Raw genomic sequence first — 7,629 nt, forward strand, 5'->3', positions numbered from 1 at the left:
TCCCTTATCAGAGTCCCCAGGACTCCATCCACATGATTTAGAGAAAACGGTGGGTGAACGTCTAGGGACGCACGGTGTGAACAGAGGAATAAAAGCGACACACTGCCTTGAAAAATCACCTGCAAAGAACTTGGAAAGCAGAGCTACAAGAGCTCACACCATTCATGTCATGCCTTTCTTCCTCAATTTGCACCTGTTTACAGTGGTGCCAAGAATGTCTTCCTGGGCCTGGTTCCGCCTGAAAGTTTTTAAGATTTTCTTGATACAGATATTAAATAGAGGGTTTGTTTTATTAAAAGATGCTCACTCAGAATGAACCCACCATCAGTGAACACACTTAGGAACCTCCAAGGTTTTATTCACAGGTGTCCATTCCCTCTCCCCATCACACACACACACACACACACACACACACAGGGAGTTCACACTCTGACCGGCTGGGCAGCCCTTTCATCCCCAGCACCCACAAAGACAGCCATCTGTCCAGTTCCAGGTGGATCCGACTCACGCCACGTCTTCCTGGAGCGGAATCAATGAGGCTTCCCCGGGGCTCCCCTCCTCCTGGGGTTTCCATGGGAATCCTCCCACGCGAGACTGAGCCAGGGGCCCCCAAGGTGGAAGCTCAGCTGTCAGCCTGGGAGGAGAAGGGGATGGATGAGGGAGGCTTGCTGGGCGGGGACCAGGCCAGCCTGCTCTGCAAGGTCATTTGAAAGAGACATAGCTCTGAGCTAGTGAAGCCCACGTGCAAGCCTGGTCACCATGCAGCTACCCCAGTACCCAGAGGGCTGCCCCAGGACAGCTGGCCTCGGTGAGGCCCAGCATGGCTCAGGCTGGGGCAAAGCATGAAAAGAGGGGCAGGAGGAAGATGCTCCTTCATGGGACCCTCTGGGGAGATTTTCTATTAGGAGAACAGGACCATCCTCACCTCTAACCTCTTATTTATCTCCCAAGATGAACTCTGCCCTTCAACTCAACTGTCTGAAATCAGAATGCTTGAAAGAAAAGCACAACTCTTCCAGCCTCAGGGTTTATGTAGGGGATCATAATAGGGATCTGCTAGTGTTTCTGAAGGTCCCTCATCAAGCCTACATGTCTCTGGGGGACATTGGGATGCCAGCTATAGAAAGAGGGAGAAAGGGAGACCCACGGTGGGGAAGCTGCATTTGGGAGGCAGCTGCTGCAGCCCCAGGCCTCTGGGACTTGCATTTCTCCCAGAATGTGGCTAACAGGTGGTTGTGTCTGCAGAGCTAGCTGGGCCGAGCTGGAGAAGGCAGAGCTCTGGTTTATCCTAATTTCACAGCATTTCAAGCCTGGTTGGTGACGCTGGCCCTGCTCTGGCCTCTCCCTCTATACACACCAACACGTAGAGGTGCACAGCTTGGAGCAGCAGCTGTCCTGCCTGCCCATAAAGGGTGCACCCCCAAGGTCACATCTTCAGACACAGCCCCTCTTCTCTCTGTGCAGGTTCACCTAGGACTTACATCTCTAGGCCTCTGCAGAGACTCCCAAACTGGGGCTCCTGCCGTGGCTTCCCTCAGCACCAGGCTCACCTACTAGAAGCTTCTGGTCACCCTAGATAGCATGCTCCTCGGGCCACCTTGTAAAGTCATCTGGCCTCTTTCCATCTGAAGCCCCCGCCCCCACCATGGATACGCTCACTGTCTTAATGCTGGTGGACATCTGGGGACCCACTGGAACCTCAGAATCACAAGTCCTAGGCTGATCCATGCCCTTTCTCTTTCCCATGTCCCAGGTTCCCCTCTGCACACCCCTGCTTTTGCTGTGGATCTTCTTTTCTGGGCCTCCCTCACTCAATCAGCACTGCCCTAGGAAGGTCTTTGCCTCCCAACCCACCATGCTGCTGAGAGGGTAAACCCTACCACCTGCCTCTTCTGCCCTCCAAGCAGCTACCCCTTAGGTTGGCACTCAAGGGTCCCTGAGACCTGCACTTGCTTATTTCTCCCATGCTCAGTCTCTCTTCAGGGCCCGCCTCAGAGCATTCAGGGCACATTCTTTTCATACACTGGGCACCCTGGGCCTTCCCACCCTCCCATGCCTCACTCTCCCTGTCCCTGTGTGCAGCCCTTGGTCCCACTCCTCCACCTCACTGTGCCCTCATTCTAGCTGATGTCTCCTGGACCACGTGCTGCAAGTCTTGATGCCAGGGCAGTGCCCAGCCAGTCTATTTGTCTCCCAGACTAGCACACACCCTGCACCTGCTACATCTGGCTGTGTTAAATCCTTGCCAGTCTGAAGAAGGAATATCTGCTCCACACCTCTTGTATGGCTTGCATTTTTACCAAGAAGTTTTTTCACTATTAAAGTATGCATTTTAAGTGGGGATTAAGTTCTAAACTCAATGTGTGAAGCAAAAAAATCACATGCAATCAACACTGCCCTAGGAAGGTCTTTTGAAGGTCCAGAAAGTTCAAGATAAATGATTTGGGATGTGTCAGTCTCTTTCCCCAAGTCAGAGCCAGATAGCTGTTTCCTGCAGCCTCTGAACACATCCATATTTCTGAGCAGCAGCAGGAAAACCCAGTTAGCTTATTTAAAAAACATGTTTTATTTAAACTGTGTTGCTGAATTTTTAATTTTTTATTATTGATCTTTTTTGCCAAGTATGTTTAGTCATGTTCACATAAGTTAAGTGCACACATTATGCATTTTTTAAAAAAATGACTACCTGGGAAGACTTCTGATGACCTTGATCTAGGCCTCTCCGCCCTCAAGAATTCCCACATCGAATGGTTCATTCTAGCTGGGGTGCTGCTGCCTGAGACTCCCTGTTCCTGTACTAACAGAGAAGGGATGGACATTCCAAGAGCCTCGATTTGTGACAACAGGCCAGAGAGCTTAAAAAAAATTAACTGTGACATGGTGAGTTGTACTGGGTTCTTTCCCCAAAGAGCTAGAAACTCAGAGCTCTGGCCTGGGACCTGGCCACTGCCTGGGCTAGAAATGAAGCCCCACAAGGACAAATTTGCATGAATGATAAGAAGGTTCCAGTCCCATGAAAAGCTAGGGAGACAAGTATGCTATCAGGGAGACCAGCAGTGAATAAGCCCATGAAGTGCTGGAGTAAAACTAAGAAGGCCAGGAGGTTAGAGGGTGGCCAATGGGGACAAAGGAACACAAGGGAACCTGGAAGACCCTGGGAATGTCTAGAGTTTACTCAAGAAGTCTTTGAGGAGGTTCAAAAAGTGAGGAAGAAATTGGATGTTTACATATTTAAAAGAATGCTTCTGAAAAATGGTTATTACTATTTGATAAACTGATACGTGGAAAAACTATAAAAGCATTAAAGCTATGAAGCTTTAGCCTGCACTTTTCTTCTTCAGTGAGGTAGGACACCCTGTCATAGGTTACAGTTCGTTTCCCTTTCGCTCTCTCTGTGTGTGAATTGTCTGTGGTCTTCAAGCCTTTGGTCATGTGCTTGTTGACTTGAAGACTTCTCCACATTCGAAGAGATGAGCCTGTTGCAATAGGAGTGGCAATTCTTTGGACTCTTTATAGTGATTTCTTTTCCTTTCAGATTTTATTTCTACATCTTTGAATTTAATCCATCCTTAAAATAAAAGAGAAGTACAAACTGGAGAGATACTTGAGTGAAATGGCTGGTAAGTTGGATTTTGTTTGCCATTCGCCCCCCCCCCACACCTCCCCAAGATGGCTTAAATTCATTTTATTACCATTTTAAGGAAGTTTTAAGGAGGGAATCAGAAGGTAATTGTCTCAGAGGAATGTGGCCTTCTGTAAAGCATGTTCCTGACATGCTTTTGACACTTTGTTTTTCTGCAAACTCATTTTATCTGCAGCTTTCAAAAAACAATGAAGGAAAAAAAAGAATTCAGTCTTTAATCTAAAAAATAAATAAATAATAAAGGTCTGGGGGAGAGAGATTTGAGAGAAGGATTTGGGGGAGCTCCCATCAGCCGGAGGGATGGAAGCTGCAGAGTTTAGCTGGAGGATAGAGGTGCCAAGGTGGAACAGAGAAGATGAACTATCTCTAATGCTATGATCTCTTCCCACAGGGCTGGGGTGGGCAAATTCTGAATCATTTTAATAGCCTTCCCCTGAGTCATTTCACATTTTCCAGATTTAGGCTCATCAAATTGGGGGGGGGGGGTGGACAGAAAGTGAGTAGGTGGATAGGGGGCTCAGATTCCTAAGGAGAGGGGAATGCCTATCTTCACCCCCAAATCCCAGAAGAGGGCAGAGTGCCAAAGAGCTGGGAGAGGTTAGATAACTTGTTCAAGGTCACACTGCAGGCTGGTGGTGGAGGCAGAATTTGAACGCAAGCCCAGCTCCAGAACCCTGAGTTTCCCATCTCCTCAAGACAGAGGTACCAAAGTGTCCTCTTCTCCCTTCCTGTCGGCAGTAGCCCGCGCTTGGCCATGGGGCAGCGGGAGCAGCCACTCCTCCAGCTTCTCCAGCCAGTCAGAGGTCTGGGGCTGGGTGTCCTCTCCTGGCGCGTCCAGCGCGACCAGGGCGGACACATTTGCCGCGCTCTCAAGGCTCTGGCCTCCTCTCCCCTTCCCGGAGCCCCCATTCCCTCCCTTCCTAAGCAAAGCCAAGTTTGTATCCAAGCAAGGCCGGGAACTGGCCCCAAGTAGCTCTCCGGCTAGGCGATCAGCCTCCATGTCCCAGCGTCAGGAATAAACCGTGACAACAGCCACCACTTCACCAGTGCCTACTCGGTGCCAGGCGCTTTACTTTCACTGCTCCGAATCCCCCGGACTAACATATTTCTCCTCTCAGCCCGCCCAGGAAGTGTTGTCCCCATTACACAGACTAGAGAGCAGCTCTGGAAAGTTGGATGACATGCATGGACTCGCACAACTAATACTAATGCAAGCTAACGTATGATTGAGAGCTTCCCCTGTGTCGGAACCGGTTTCCAAACCATCCCACAGATCCTCCAGTACCCTTCGAAAACTGGCACAATTCTCATCCCCATCTTATGGATGAGAAAAGCGAGGTCTGACGCCTTGCCCAAGGTCACCCAGCCAGTGAATGACGGACATCGGACCCATACCCATGTAGGGTAATTCTGGAGGGTGTGTGTGTGTGTGTGTGTGTGTGTGTGCTGTCTCCAGTACACCGAGAAGCAGCGGACTTGGAACCCACCGCTCTAGGAGGGCCCCCAACGTTCCAGGGCTGCGCGCATACCAACCGCCTTGGACTGCCACAATCCGCAGAAAGAAATTCCCGGGGACAGGAGCAAGACCGACATCTAGATCGCTGACTGTGATGAGTGCCGGCCCACATGAAGAGCTGCTGGATTTCAGCTCCCGACCCCCGCGCGCCCCTCACCAGGGGATGGAAAATACTCACCATAAAAGAGAGGACGAGCGCCTGCCCCGGAGGAATCCCCAGCGCTGGCAGGTCCCGGAATCCCGGGAGAGAAGTCTGCTGCTGCCGCTGCCGCCCACTCAGGGGCGCCCGAGTGACCCCGCAGATGGTGGCTTCCTCCCCAGAGCCAGCGGCGCGTCCTCGCGACTGGTGCCCGGCAGCAGCGCCCTCTCTGCCCGGCAGGGTGGCCTGGAGTTGGGAGCGTTCTTGGCGAAGTTGGCGCTCAGACGCGGCGAGAGGGCACCGGAGGTCCGGCCCAGAGTGGGGAGGCGCCTTTACTGCGCCGACCCTAGGTGCGCGCGGAGGCCCGCGCTCTAGCCGCTCCGAAGCTTGGCGCCTGACCTGGAGGGCGGCGAGTCCCGCGCTCAGGGCGCACGGGCCGCACCTCGGCAGCCGGCCACCGGCGCGCCCAGCGTCTTCCCCAGATTCGTGGGCGCACGCAGCGCTGGTTGCAGCGGTGGCTCGGGCCCGGGCTGTGGTGCGCTCATCGCCTTCCCCAGGGGCTGGGCGCCTTTGTGCGCGGGGCGCGCCGGCCGCCACGGCCAGCCCTGGATGCTGCAGCCGCCGCCGCCGCCTCCCCCTCCTCCTCCGCCGCCGCCCGCTCCCCGCCTTCCCGGCCGGCCCGGAGGCTGCAGCTGAAAGCCGATCCGGCTGAGCTCATCCCTGAAGGCCACTAATCCAATAGCCGCGGAAGGCGCGGCCGCCGGGAACGCCCCTTCCCCCACCATCCCGCGCCCCGGCCGTCCCAGCTAGAGCCGCTGCCGGCGCCGCCACCTTCTCGAGGCCACCAGCTGGCGGGAGAAGGAAGTGGAACCCGCGCCCGCTCCCCTGTGCCGAAGCGGCGCGGTCGCCATTCACTCACCCGCCCGCTTGCCCGCGCACTCCCTCACTCACGCACTCATTCATGCGCGCGGTCCTCCCCCATTCATTCAAGCGCGCCTGGAGCGCCGGGGTGGGTGCCCTGAGAGGGAGGAGATACCCAGTGACTAGACAGCTTCTGTGCCTTTACTCAATGCACGTGGGAAACAGCTGCCGGGGAAAGAGAATTATTTAATAAGCCCCTTCCGTAGACACACACATGTCCACACTTTATTTCCGAGACCAGGCTCCAACTCATCTTTTAAAGTCCAATTTCATCCCGCACCTGCTTCACGGCGCCTTCCGAGCCCATCCGAGGCGCTGGGAGATGGATCTCTGCTCAGCTGGCTACCAGCGCAGATGGTGGGCGGCTTCATTTCGAGCTTGAGCTCAAAGATAAGGCAGAGGGCGTGGCCAGAGCAAAGGACCCACACTGATTCTGGTATCTTTGCTTCCTTGGGCAAATTGAAAGCTCCTGGCCTTGGCGCCCTGCCTGTGATCCCAGAATTGACGTCAGGTCCATTCCACAGTCATTTGCTGACCCCAACCCTCTCCGTGCCAAACACCTGGCAGAGGGCCTAGATTGGAGAGGGCTGATTTTATCAGCGACCTGGAAGAGGAGTATAGACAGTCCTACCCCGTGAAGGCAATGTTTTCATGGGAGCTCTGGTGTTCCTTTCCTAAACTGGGAAGGGCAATCTGTGAATGCTTCCTATTGGAGATGGCTACATGAATTAGCCACTGGAAGTAAGGGGACAGCATAGTCGCCTGGACAGATACTTAGCACAGCCCAGAGCCTATAGATGACGATGCTTGAGTAGGTGGTAAGATGAACTGGAAGGATGCTTAGGGTTTTGCAAAGGGTTTGTTCTTTCCCCAAGATCAGTTAGGCAAGACTTTTGACCTTGCCTTCCAGAAAAAATCTCTCAGCAGTAGAGGAGATGGGTGGATGGCAGAAATCAGCTTGGAAGCTACTGCAGGAGTGTGAGGAATGGATGGTGCTTCCTGAACCGAGTCAGCCTGGCAGAGTGGCAAACAGGGTGTGTTGATAAAGTAGTTATCGTACTTATTCTGCTTCATCATTGTCGGTTTGCATGACTGTCTCCCTCCTGAAACTGTGGTCCCCCTGCTGGGCAAGCATCTGTATCCGATATGTCTCTGGATGCTCTGTGCCCTCACAGACGAGCTGCTAAGGGAATGATTTGAAAGGATCCAGGTAGCAGTGCACATTGATATCTTCCCTGGGTCTCCTACCTGGAAGCTCCTGAGGCACCTGTTCTCCTGGCCACTGTCGGGTATGGTCGTGGCTGGGCAGAAAGAAAAGAAAATTTAAGGAAAGATCAGAAGCAACAAGACTTTTGAGCTGATGGTTTCTCTGCCTGGATCTTACTGCAATCTGGCAGATGGGGAGGGGGA

At 53.3% G+C, this 7,629-nt stretch overlaps 1 protein-coding gene across 1 annotated transcript in view; it reads right to left on the reverse strand.

The window, feature by feature from the left end:
* Positions 1-5,856, reverse strand: part of Spsb4 (splA/ryanodine receptor domain and SOCS box containing 4) — a 67,842-nt gene extending 61,986 nt beyond the window's left edge. Inside the window, exon 1 of the mRNA XM_046431812.2 lies at positions 5,338-5,856. The gene's annotated coding sequence lies outside the window, so the exon portion shown is untranslated. The remainder of the gene's footprint in view (positions 1-5,337) is intronic.
* Positions 5,857-7,629: the final 1,773 nt, after the last annotated feature.

The sequence above is a fragment of the Marmota monax genome, unplaced genomic scaffold (genome assembly GCF_021218885.2).
Source record: "Marmota monax isolate L192 unplaced genomic scaffold, Marmota_monax_Labrador192_F-V1.1 WCK01_AAM20220418_F8-fsc00022, whole genome shotgun sequence".
Lineage (NCBI taxonomy): Eukaryota > Metazoa > Chordata > Mammalia > Rodentia > Sciuridae > Marmota > Marmota monax.